Raw genomic sequence first — 13,970 nt, 5'->3', positions numbered from 1 at the left:
AGGGGGACACAGTAGGCACACACAGACTGCACAGGGGGACACAGTAGGCACACACACAGACTGCACAGGGGGGCACAGTAGGCACACATACATAGACTGCACAGGGGGACACAGTAGGCACACACAGACTGCACAGGGGGCACAGTAGGCACACAGACTGCACAGGGGGGCACAGTAGGCACACATACATAGACTGCACAGGGGGGCACAGTAGGCACACACACAGACTGCACACACCCATCACAAGCCAGTGCCACCAGAGCTCAGCAGTCTCCAGTGAGCAGTAGAGCAGAGCCTCAGCAGGATAACCCCGCAGCAGTGTGCCGGCATGAGTGCCTCACTTCAAGCCGAGGTCTGGCTCTGGCCCAGTGTTCTCCACTACCTGTCAGACCCCAGGACCGTCCTAACCAGCTGCGATGTGGACTGGGGACGCTGTGCCACTCTGGATCTCCTCCTTCCAGTCAGGTGAGTTCGGCAGACACTGACTGCACACAGAGTGGGCGTGTCTGTAGTGCAGGGATGCAGCTGCCGACACCCAGCCTTTAACCCAGAAAGCAGCCAGAAGCTGGGGGACCGTCCCAGGGGCATCTGAACCCTGCGCCCCAGCCCAGCCTGCCCCTGGTGGGATCCGATACTCCCACAGCAGCCGGAAGACAGGTGGGTGGGCGGCCCGACACAGGACTATGAGGCAGAAACTGAACTTGGCGCCTCAGCGAGGAGGGGGTAGGGCTTGCACTGTGACTTGTTTCCGGTGTTCTGAAATTTGTCGGCATGTCGTAGATAGTAGGGATGGGCGAGGCTACGGAGTCACGTGGCGCAAACTGACCAATCACGGCCAAGCAACAGCTGAAGCTGCAGGGTGGAGAGAAGAGGAGCTCTGGGCGGCAACATGCCTGAAAATTTCAGGGACGGGCGTGAGTATGGCACCTGGGGGCCTGGTTAAAACCACAATAGTGAGGGAGGGGGCGTGACAAAGGGAGGGGGACGCCCTGAAATTTCTGAGCATAGTAACGCCCCCCTCCCTTTGTCACGCCCCCTCCCTCACTATTGTGGTTTTAACCAGGCCCCCAGGTGCCATACTCACGCCCGTCCCTGAAATTTTCAGGCATGTTGCCGCCCAGAGCTCCTCTTCTCTCCACCCTGCATCTTCAGCTGTTGCTTGGCCGTGATTGGTCAGTTTGCGCCACGTGACTCCGTAGCCTCGCCCATCCCTACTATCTACGACATGCCGACAAATTTCAGAACACCGGATCCCTGTGCATTACACATGAGGGCGGCGCGCTGTATCTGACACCCCCGCAGCAGCCATAAGACTTAGGAGGGCGGGAGAAGGGAGGGCGGGAGAAGGGAGGGCGGGAGAAGGGAGGGAAGGAGGGCGGGAGATGGGAGGGAAGGAGGGCGGGCGGACCCGGACTATTTAAAAAAAAACAAAAAAAAAAAACACCTTGCCTTGCTCAGGTGCCGCCCCCCCCGCATCTTACCGCCCTAGGCACGTGCCCTCAAGTGCCTAGTGGCAAATACGGCCCTGGCGATGATAATGTGTGCAAACAGTAAAGCGCTGTGGAATATGTTAGCACTATATAAATAAAGATATTATTATTATGTCTTCAATAAACATTTTTCAGCGGCATAGCTGATAAATTAAAGAACATGTTAAAGACCTTCAACCTTTCTAAATATAGCTAGCTCTTCCAGTGACCATTACCCTTCAGGCTACTTTTCGGGAACCACATAATGATGCACGTGTGGCTGCTACCATACTGAATGTGTCCCCATCCTTGCTGACTCATCTCTTCTCAGAACTGCAGCTTCAAAGACCTGTCTGACACTTATTCATTCCCCAGAGACCTTTAGGGACTCTACCAAAGTTCCTGGCAATACATCCCCTTCAGCAACTCGCCTGCTAAAAGTATTTTGCTGCCACTGATGAAGTTCTTCTTATTTGCTTCCTCTTCCTTTCTGCTCTTTTCATCCAAACACCCCCCCAGGTTCTGATCACCTTAACCATAGGGTATCTGTACTTCTCTCTTCCTATTACTTAACTAACTTAAATAAAACATTGGGAGTTGTTATAGAGGTGGAATGCCATCCTCTAACCCCTCACACTCCTCCATTCTTTAATGATGGTCATCCGTGACCATCCAGGACCTTTAAGAAGGGTGAGCGTATACACAATAAAACACAGTAAATCGATCAGGACTGAAGGCTTAATATAGATGTCTTCTCCTCCACTGATTGGCTCCTATAGGTTAAGGGCCCCAGAAGACCAACAATACAGTCCTGAGCACAGTCCATAACTTTTTAAAATTTCTACTAAGACTGGTCCTTTTTGATAAGGACCCCAGAAACCACCAGTGTCCCTAAAAATAACAGTATCTGTTATTAAGGGTATCAGACACCCACAGATGCACCAGCATCTGCAGTCCAGCAGAAAACGTTACAAAAGGCATATCAAAACAAAAATCAAAAACAAAGATCTAACCAATTTGGCTATTACAGACTCATCTGGCCTTGTGGGTGTCTGGCCGCACACTGCATTGATCTCTCGGCCATGGGGTAATGTGACCGTTGTTTTTGACCCCTGATGAACCCTCAACAACTTGGAGGGGGAAACGCGTCGGGTCCTTCTTCTACCTCCCGCTGATAAGTATTGACTTTCTATTTTCTCTGATACCGGCCCCCTGTGATATTTTTTCCGGGTGGAGGCTATGTGTAAGGCGATTGATGGGAGACTTTTTTTTCTTGGATCGATTGTGGGTCCTTGATTCGATCTGTTATGATGAATTGTACACATTTTGTCAGCGTTTAGGTATTTAGATTTGTGTCCTATTGGAATTGTGTCTTTACTATTTCTGATTTGTACTCCGTAGGGCATTTAATAATATCATTGGGTGTGTTTAAATAATAAGTGCAATATTTGGATCTGCAAAGTAAGGGATCCCTGTGTAGACATTTTTTGGAAATCAATAGGTATGTATCAGGTGGTCATTGTTTTGAAGCAGAATACTCTTTTGAATACGAGATAAGTCTATTCAAGCTGCTTCTTTACCCACAACTTTTTTTACTTTGAGATAAGAGATACCTCTAATCAGATTTTACTCACCAGATAGAGCCCAAACACAGGCTCATAGAATTATTAGCTGCTGCAGATCAACCTCTCCTCGTGACCAGCCAGAGTAAAAAAAAACTGACCATGAAGGGCCGGACAAATGCCACTGCATACCACCGTTTTTGGCACCAGCACTTTATGAATTCGACCATCTCCCCGGGGTAGAGACTGTGTAGCCAAAGGGGGAAGGTACCTCCACTTGACAGTGCTTCTGATCACATAAATACGGTCTTTGGTCTCTTTTTTCTCTAAGAAACTGAAGCCTCACTTAATATCAAATTCTAGCACTCGGCCCTTTGTCTGGGCTTCCTACCTGGTCATGCGGCAGTCTAAGTTTGAACCTTCCAGCCACTCCCTAATATAGATATTAAATATCCATCCAATTCCTCCCCTCCACTACGTCATCATACCCTGCTAGACATTCCCACCACAGACTTTTCAGAGGATGGCTAGGGGTACACTCTAGTGGGGATGAATAGAATCACATCTTCTTCCAGTAAATTTCCAGCTTGGGCACTTCTGCCCCATATATCTTTTAGCAGTGGTACGCATGCGCTGCCCATGGACCTGTGGGATTGGCGGCTGGCGGTCAGTTGCGAGTGGTGCTCCTACGTCTTCTAAACAGATGATCTGGGGCTTCCGACCGTGTGACCGGTGGCAGTCAATACCCCCTTTTGTCTCAGGTGCCGTTAGGACGGCGCATGCGCCGAATGTACTGCTGAACATATTGGGTTCATTATAAGTCTACCACTTAGGCGAATGCGCATGAGGCCCACATTTGCCACTTCATATGTGGTTTCCGGTGTCCATACGGAAGTACAGCTATCTCAACATTAGGACATATGCCCTGTCCATACGCAATTACACACGGGCGCATGTGCAGTCCAGACACATAGTTTTCTTTCCTCTTACACAAACAGGCAGCAGCAAATTAACATCGCAGTGCATACTATTTAAACCGGCACACCCCCTGCCCTGACACGCCTCCCGAAGAAGCAGTTGTGAAACGCGCGTCGGGGAAGAGGGACGCCGAGAGAATTCCACGTGGCTATACATAAGGTAATAGTGTAGTTTTACATATATTTATAGCTGCAGCACTATAGCACTTTATACATTAAAATAATAAGGGTCAAATATTTAGGCACCCAGCTATATGGAAATGCCCAGTTAGCTTATACCTTATAGTCATTATGCTATTTCTGCTTCAGTGTGAATAAATCGTATTTACTCTATTAATAGCCCATAGAATTTTTAGGAAGACTCTATGGCTGTATAGTCCCTCGTTGTAGGATTGAGCACCCTTCCTTTTATGTTTACTTTTTGTTTTTGATTTTAATATTAATTAATAAAAATGATTTTTATCTATCTAATACTATTGTGGTGGATCAGTTCTTATTATTACTAGGTCACCATATAGTGAAAATTAGCTCACCTCTACTAGTCTGGCTGTTGCCCCTCCAGATTCTTCTTTCTCTTACGGAGATTCTGCGTCCATTCCAACAGCTTGCTACACAATTGCTGGAACTGGAACGGCCTCTTCAGAGGGTGGTGCCACAAAACTGACTGCCTCAAGAAGTGTTCTTTTGGCCGCATCAGCGGAGTCTGGTTTGGCTGCTTTTGGCACACCGCAATGCTGGCGGGCACCTCTTCCTCTGGTATAAGGCTCCAGTATCACACCCAGAGTTCATAGACCAGAAGCCACATGTCCAATTTTTATATGGAGAGGGACATGTAACTTAGGCAGCCAATGACAGAAGTCCTTGTGTGTGGACGTTGTGGATGGTTTCTGTGCCCTTATTAGGCTTCCGGAATTTCCACACATTAAGTTAATAAAAAAAAAAAAAGAATAATAGTCCGCCACTCATCTGACCTCTCGTCACCACCTCCCTTCATCAAACATGTCCCCCTCGCTCATCAAACAGCACCACTATCCAAGCCAAAGTCTTCACAAAAGCATTATTGGAAAATTGATCATTTATCTAACTTTGGCTTAATTTTGACGAGTTTGAGGAAAATGCTGCGGAACATTAACACAAATCCGAATGTTCAAGGTTCTTGCCGAATTTGAGGTTGGCGAACTTATTCTGAACAAGTTCGCTCATCTCTAATCGTCAGCTCAACATTTCTGAAGGCCTTGAAGACCAAGTTACAAGATGGCCATGACTGAGAGGTATCATCAATGCTCAAAATCACTGAGCTGGAAAAAAGAGATAATTGCAGTTCATTCAAGCCAGAGTTACTCATAGCAGATGGGCTGTGAAAAATGTGCTGAATTCCTAATTGTAGTAGAATTCACTTTAAATACCGACAATAACCAATTAGTTTGTAAGGAAAATGCCAAGGTGGGGTCCTGTAACAGAGCCAGAAGGCAAAACTCTATAAACCTAAGTACAAGGTACAATACCAGATGGGTTGCATCTAACGATGAGGGGATCAGGGAAATTTCAAATTCGCCAATTTGTGCAGTTTTTCCTGGTTTGGGGTCTTTGCAGAGCTTAGAGCGTAATATTAAACATAACATTAAAAAAAATTATAAAAATCCTTATACTTACCTCACCGCTCACCTCTCCGGCCCCACCGGTCCGGTCCTCAACGCATATTCTGATCCCTGCTGTCTGTGCTGAAATCCCGGCTCTGATGAAGCCAGGGAAGATTCTGCACAGGTGCACAATTAGGGCACAATGTCATTACATATCGAGGTGCACCATGACCTTGCACACACATTTGTAGAGTCATCCCAAGCCTCAGCAGAGCAGAATGCTGGCTCACTGCCAGAAACCTTGGGATTTCAGTATAAGCAGCAGTGATGATAAAATCCATGAGGAATAGAAAAATCTGCAATTTGGAGAACACAGATTTTTGGAGCATTCAGGTAATGTAGAATTCAATTCCACTCTAATGTATTCCCTTATTTGTAATTTCATCAAAGGTAGAGCCTTATCTCATAACCCAGTAGAAGCTAAGGCCGGGTTCACATTACCGTTTCTGTGCGCAGCGTATGATCCGCATACATCCTCATGCGTCATGCGTAAATATCTTTAACATGGTGCACACAGAGACATGCATTTGCATGCAAATTAATATGCATGCATCGTTTCACGGTGTCCGGCAAACGCAACGTGTTGCATTTTTTTTAGGCGTCAAATATTGCGCAATCATGCGCATGGGGACAATTGCGTCAAAACAGCGCATTGTCTATGGAAATGCATTGGTACGCAAGGACATGCATACGCATGCGTTCGATACGCATGTGTACTTCAGACTGTGCATGTCCAGGAAATGATGTCACCGCCTCCACCATGCGCATAAACAAAGAAAACGCATGGCAAAACGCATTTAAATGCATGCACACGCAGTGTTTTTTTGGCATCATGCATAAGATGTGGAGGCGCAAGCATGCGTTTGTGCATGCAGATGATATGCTGCGCACAGAAACGCTAATGTGAACCTAGCCTAACAATCTTACTGGTGAAGAAATTGGAGACATCAAGGTCCCAACATCGTGCTTAAAGTCGAGAAAATAGCGCAGACTTATCAACTTTTTTTAATTGTTCACAACTTTAGTGCTGAACCCACGGCAGGACCAAGGGGTGGAATGGAGCAGCAAAGAATGCCGCAGAAAAGGCAATGCGGGTACTGTCACTGGGAGTGCAATGTTTGGGAAGATGCTGAGGGAGTACCTTGCTGACCGTACCAACGTCCTCGGTGATTCCTCTGTGCCTTCTAATTATTGGGTATCCAAGTTGGACACGAGGCATGAACTGGCTCTCTACACCTTGGACGTCCTGGCCTGCCCTGCCACTAGTGTTCTGTCAGAGCGGGTTTTTTCCCTCATCCCACAAGAATTTATATAGCTACGCTGCAAATACCAGACTCTGTGAACACTACTCATTCCCCCCTCCCAGAGTCATGTAACACAAAATAGTTAATAAATAACATTTCCCACATGTCTACTTTACATCAGCACAATTTTGGAACCACACTTTTTTTGTTAAGAAGTTATAAGGGTTAAAAGTTGACCAGCAATTTCTCATTTTTATAACAAAATGTACAAAACCATTTTTTTAGGGACCACCTCACATTTGAAGTGACTTTGAGGGGTCTATATGAAAGAAAATAGCCAAAAGTGACACCATGCTAAAAACTGCACTCCTCAAGGTGCTCAAAACCACATTCAAGAAGTTTATTAACCCTTCAGGTGCTTCACAGAAAATAAAGCAATGTGGAAAGAAAAAATAAACATTTCATTTTTTTTCACAAAAATTTTCTTTTAGACACATTTTTTTTTCAGTTTCACAAGGGTAGCAGGAAAAATTTGCCACCAAAATTTGTTGTGCAATGTCTCCTGCTGAAACCCAATATCTGGAGGAAAGCCACTTGGGCGCATGGCAGGGCTTAGAAGGCAAAGAGCGCCATTTGACTTTTTGAATGTAAAATTTGCTGGTGTAATTAGCGGATGACATGTCATGTTTGTAGAGCCCCTGATGTTCCTAAACAGTGGAAACTCGCCACAAGTGATACCATTTTGGAAACTAGACCCCTTTGGGAATTTATTTAGACGTGTATTGAGCACCTTGAACCCCCAGGTGCTTCTCAGAAGTTTATAAAGTTGAGCCATGAAAATAAAAAAATCACATTTTTCCCACAAGAATGATTTTAGCCCCAAATTTTGAGTTTTCATAAAAATAACAAGAGAAATTGCATCATACAATTTGTTTTGCAATTTCTCTTGAGTATGCCGATACCTCATACAGTATGTGGGGAAAACTACTGTTTGGGCGTACAGCAGAGCTTGGAAGGGAAGGAGCGCCATTTGACTTAATGAATGCCAAATTTGCTGAAATAATTAGCAGATGCCATGTCACGTTCGAACAGCCCCTGATGTGCCTAAACAGTACAGTGGAAACTAGAGATGAGTGACCTTGTTCGGAAAATGTTCATCAATCTCAAATTCGGTACAAACATAGCTCATTCTGATTCATGTTTTGATTCTCGAGCATTTTTCCTCAAAGTTGGAAAAATTCGGGCACAGTTCGGTAAATGATCGCATTTTCACTAATGCTTTTATTAGGACTTTGGCTAGGATAGTGGTGCTGTGTGGTCAGAGGTGGGGTACATGCTTTATGAAGGGAGAAGGTGGCGAGAGATCAGAGGAGCTGCGGACTGTTCTTTTTTTAATTAACTTAACGTGTGGAGATTCCGGCAGCCAATCAGGGTGCAGAAATCATCCATGATGTCCATAAACAAAGGCTTCAGTCATTGGCTGCTGAAGTCACAAGTTCCTCTTCATATAAAAAAAGACATGTTGTTTTGGTAGTGCCATTTTTTCAATGTAACAGCGCCGAAAGGCTGATCCTGCTGCAAGTGGTCAGATAGTTAGAAAGGAATTTTATTGTCAGCTACTTCAACTAGATAGGAACATGTGTGAATTCGACCTTCCAGCATCTACCTCGTTTGTGTTAATACTGTGGGGCAGGCAGGAGGACACATTTCCAAATCTAACTCGTTTGTGAGACTCAGTACAAGCAAAAATTGCAATAATTTGACTACTACATGCATACCTTACTCTGAGATTCTCACTGCGTTAAAATGCGGACCAGCGAGACTCGCCAACCACAGGCCGTCCCATCAACCGCATCTGTTCCTTCTTCCTCCTCCATCACAATGGCAAGTGTTTTCGCACAGGTCTCTGGACACAGAATCTCCACTTGTTTGACCCTACATAGTCAGGGTGAGTGATGACCCATCAGCTATTATGGAAATAAAGATGTCTGCTGTTTTTGTTTCACAGAGCACACCACACCTTTCTCAAACCACCATAACATTTCCACCTGCGCCTCACTCACAGTCCAGCCATCCTGTTCTCCATACTCACAGCAGCACAGCTCTCGGTCCCGCAGTTGTGGTCACGTAAAAGAATGTTTCCTCCTACACATGCCAATGGTAAGAGCTTTAACTCCACCATCTCCATTCTGTTGACCGCGTAAATGCTGCCTTTCTACCTGGTGGATACATACAGTTTCCAAAAGCTGATGGCCAAGTTAGTCCCCTACTACCAGTTGCCCAGTTGCCATTATTTCTCTAAGAAAGCTGCGCCTGTGCTACACCAGCATGTCACAGACAACATCACCCGTTCCTTGAAAATATCTATGTCTGCCAGGGTGCATTCCACCACTGACACACAAACAAGCAAACATGGCCAGGGGAATTAAATCTGGCTGACTGGGAACTGGGTGACTGAGGTGGCTTTGCGGGCAGGGGGGCAAGGGACTGCTCCACATGTCTTGGAATCCAAGGCTTACGGGACAAACCTCTGTATCTAACACTTCCTCCGCTGCTTCTACCTTCTCCACCTCCTCTAGGGCGTCCACCTGCACCCTCAACCTCTCCCTTAATAAACCACATGTTCCAATAGTGCAAAGAGAATCCCCCCTAACCCTGTACTGCGCAGCCAGGGCTCACTGCAATTAGGCAGTGTTTAAATTAATATGCCTTGGAGATCGCAGATACACAGCTCAAGAGTTGCGGACAGCTATCAAGGACAAGTTAGGGCAAAGGATGTCTCCACTGAGTGCAAATCTGGTGGTGGACATACGCCAGGGCAATCTCACACATGTGCCTTGCATGGCTCATGTCCTCAACCTGGCGGTAGAGCAATTTCACCGCCACTATCCCAGCCTGGATGCACTGCTGCAGAAATCACGATCACTGTGTGCTCACTTCTATCATTCGCACACAGCAGGTAATTGACTTGCATCGTTACAGAGGTCTTTCGGCCTACCAGTTAGCCATTTGACATGCGATGTACAGACATGGTGGACTTCCACTCTGCACATTTTGCACCGACTGTGGCAGCAGCAATGAGCCCTGGTGCACTAGGTCCTTTTGCATAGCCTGAGCAAACACAGTACTGATGGGGTGCAAATCACACTTGTGGAGTGGGAACAGATGAAGGACCTCTTCACCCCTCTGTGCAGTTTTAAAATAGTCTGCAGGAGGAGGTGGTGGTCAGAGAGAGATGGAAGCAGAGGAAGATGCGGAACGGATAATAAGATCTCTGTCATGGCTTGGACAGGGTTAATACCCTGCCCTCTCAGGGTTAATTGTTGTGGCCTCTTTTTGGAACCGGGAGGGATATTTATACCCACTCTGGACTAGGATTCTCTGTCAATTATACTTTCGCTCTGAGTGCCTGACCCCTGGTGTGCGTGTGCATACTGTGGTCTTTGGTCTCCGTGCTCGATCTGGTCTGTTGATTTTCTCGGCTTTCTGACCTCCGGCTTCCACCTTACTACCCTTCTGTCTCACCCTCCAGTACCTCCCAGTTATTGACCTCGGCACGTTTGACTACTCTCTGGCGCTGTTCGCCTCCTTTGCACCCCGGCATCTGGCTCCAACCCTGGCCACTCCCCCTCTGTCACATAGTTCAGGTCCGGCTTGCTGCCCAGTGAGTTCTTCGCCATTTTGCGCTGGGCTCCCTTACTGCGGTGAGTAGCCTCCCAGCAGTAGTTACACCCGGGATCCTTGACAATCTCTAAGTTCCGGACTGTCATCGCACAGATGGGTGCCATGGGAGGGTGGATTACAACGATCGAGGGGCTCTTATAGTGATGGGTGCGCAATAGTCAGAAGATAGAGAGGATAATGATCTCCTCTCTGTTGTCCGTGGTTGACGGGAGGGCACGGAGGAAGCAACCTTGAGTGTTACCCCTCCACCAACACACCATGGACTTGGACCTCATGGAAGCGCAAGTCACATGAGCACCTTCTTGCTGCACTATCTGCAACATGATGCCCATATTGTTAGCATTAGAAATAGCGCCGACTACTGGGTTATCTCTTGGTTAGATCAACGGTACAATAGTAAATTTTACCAGATGCTTCCTCCCCCGGAGAGGGATGTGCACTTGCTGCAGTATTGAAACACATTTGTAGACAAATTTAAGAGTGGTTTTCCCCAAGACAGCAGTTAGACACACAGTGTGCAACACAGGTCTAAACTTCCAACCCAGGGAACATCGAGGTGTCATTGCAAAAACATTAGCAGCAACAATGTAAATGGCAGAAGGAAATTCTGTAAGTTGTTTCCCACATTTTTTAGACCAGACCACGCACCAGCAGAACAGAGTACAAGTCTGACACGTGGAGTGAGGGACTGGAGGGGATGGTGCAGGAGTATCTGGAGCTCAGTATCAATACCATCAGGTGAATTTGACCATTTTGAATTTTGGTCTTCAAAAATTCAAGAGTGGCCTGAGCTCGCCTGTCACACCTTGAAGATTTTGTCATGTCCGGCAGCAAGCATTCTCTCAGAACGTGTCTTCAGGGCTGCTGGTGGTGTCCTGATGGACAAGCGCACTCGGCTGTCCCCTGAAAGTGTAGACCTCCTAACTTTCATCAAGATGAACAAGTTGTGGATCTCCAATGACTTCTGCAACCCAGTCTTAGACTGGGCAGACTAGGCGATGGTGTCATTTTTATTGTGATGCATTGATCACGCATTATTGCAGCCTGTGAAGCTTTTGCCATGGCTTCTGTGCCTGCTGTTGCTGTTGCTGCTGATGTTACAATTTTTTGAAATGTGGAGACTTCAAGCTGGGTCTTCATCTGGCGGGTTGCCTGTAATGGATGTTGTGTCACAGGCCTAATTTACGGTTTCTACTCTGAGGAAATTGATGCCACTTTAGTGATGTGTGGCAATAATTTTTTGAAATGTGGAGTCTCCTTCATGTGTGTTGCCTGTAGCAGTATTGCTCCCAGACAGGCAGGCCTGCACTTACATTAAGTCAACAAGCTGTGTTACTTTCCTTAATCTTTATACCAATAGGAGTCTACAAAGCTGATATTTCTGCCACCTGAGTGTAGCTGAGCAGAGAAGCACTTTGAGCTGTTGCATGAGGTATCAGAGCTCCCAGCAAAGAAGGCTTACACAGATCCCTCACCCACCTCATCTTAATTGAAACTTAAGGTACCGTCACACTAAGCGACACTGCAGCGATAGCGACAATGATGCCGATCGCTGCAGCGTCGCTGTTTGGTCGCTGGAGAGCTGTCACACAGACCGCTCTCCAGCGACCAACGATGCCGAGGTCCCCGGGTAACCAGGGTAAACATCGGGTTGCTAAGCGCAGGGCCGCGCTTAGTAACCCGATGTTTACCCTGGTTACCAGCGTAAAATGTAAAAAAAACAAACAGTACATACTTACATGCGTCCCCCGGCGTCCGCTTCCTGCAATGACTGAGCGCCGGCAGTAGCAGGGCACAGCGGTGACGTCACCGCTGTGCTGTACTTTCACTTTCATTTTACGGCGCTCAGTCAGTGTGGGAAGCGGACGCCGGGGGACGCATGTGAGTATGTACTGTTTGTTTTTTTTACATTTTACGCTGGTAACCAGGGTAAACATCGGGTTACTAAGCGCGGCCCTGCGCTTAGTAACCCGATGTTTACCCTGGTTACCAGTGTAAAATATCGCTGGTATCGTTGCTTTTGCTGTCAAACACAACGATACACAGCGATCGGACGACCAAATAAAGTTCTGGACTTTATTCAGCGACCAGCGACATCACAGCAGGATCCTGATCGCTGCTGCGTGTCAAACTAAACGATATCACTAGCCAGGACGCTGCAACGTCACGGATCGCTAGCGATATCGTTTAGTGTGACAGTACCTTTAACCTCTAAGCTGTAAATGCTGGCCCAGACCCCGATACTTCATGCATGGCCCATGCCTGACTGCTGCTGTGCTATTATCAAATTTCTACTCTGGGTCAATTTGTCACTTTTCCTGGTGTGCACCTCTAATTTTTAGATATGTTTGGACTCCAAGTTAGATCTCCTTCATGTGTGTTGCCTGAATTTGGCAGACATCTCAGAGCACCAGGCCTACACCTGTCACTCCTCCACCTGTTGCTAATCAATGTTTCAGCCAGAAATGCTGGTCTTGGCCCTGTCCCAGGCCTCCATGCTACCTAATTATACTATTTGCAATCTCGGTCAATTTATGCCATTTTCCTGGTGTCTCACCCTAATTTGAGCTCTTTTGGCAGCTTTTTGGCCCACCTGAAGGTGTTATCTATGCGTTTGGTTTTGCCTCCAATTGAATTCAGTGGGGTTCAGTATGTACAACGAACATGTTTGACGAACATTAGGGACATTCGCGAACATCGGTCCCCAAAGAAGCTGGGCGAAAAGTGCGCGTCGAGGCAGAAGGCAGGAGCTCCCTACACTCTGTTTACGCAGCGGTTTACCAAACAGGTATGCTAAAAGTCGTTTATCATTTTTTCAGCTAGCATTTACAAGTAACGTATTCATGATAGATAGCCAGCTAATGACATCTGACATGCGCAGATATAATTTTAATCATTGCACTAATCAGCAATATGTCTTCTTGTCTACTTAATAAGATTTAAAACAATTGCACCCATGTATGTATTATTAATGAGGTTCAATGATGATGATAGTTATGTTTAATTTCTAAACACATGGTTATCTCAGTATACTACAGTGATCTTCATTGTTTGTGTCCGATGGTTTCTATAAGAACAAGCACTTTACACCTATAAATGTTTCATGCCATCTGCTGGTAACACTAAGTTGCTGCAATTGGTTATTTGCTTTTCTGATGAGTTGTTAGTGGAAATGGCAGGATTATAAAACTAAGAGTGTGCAGTTCCTTGTGTGATACATTTATTATCCTTCATGTAATAAACTCTTAGATCCAATAGTCAATTGTATGCCTATTCTGATATCAATTAGTTGTGATTTGCACAACCATATTGTCATTGTACTCCTCGCTGCTACCAACATATAGGAGTTTACAGCCTTCTATTATTTCCAGGACCTATTCCTGAATTTTATTAT

General features: G+C 46.2%; 1 long non-coding RNA gene across 1 annotated transcript in view; it reads left to right on the top strand.

Annotated features, from left to right (window-relative positions):
- The first annotated feature begins 548 nt into the window (after positions 1 to 548).
- Positions 549 to 13,970, top strand: part of LOC143784925 (uncharacterized) — a 38,778-nt gene continuing 25,356 nt past the window's right edge. The window contains exons 1-2 of the long non-coding RNA XR_013217915.1: positions 549 to 657; positions 13,157 to 13,364. This is a non-coding gene — a long non-coding RNA (uncharacterized LOC143784925). The remainder of the gene's footprint in view (positions 658 to 13,156; positions 13,365 to 13,970) is intronic.

The sequence above is a fragment of the Ranitomeya variabilis genome, chromosome 7, assembly GCF_051348905.1.
Source record: "Ranitomeya variabilis isolate aRanVar5 chromosome 7, aRanVar5.hap1, whole genome shotgun sequence".
NCBI classification, from domain to species: domain Eukaryota; kingdom Metazoa; phylum Chordata; class Amphibia; order Anura; family Dendrobatidae; genus Ranitomeya; species Ranitomeya variabilis.
This window is presented reverse-complemented; position numbering and strand designations above follow the sequence as displayed.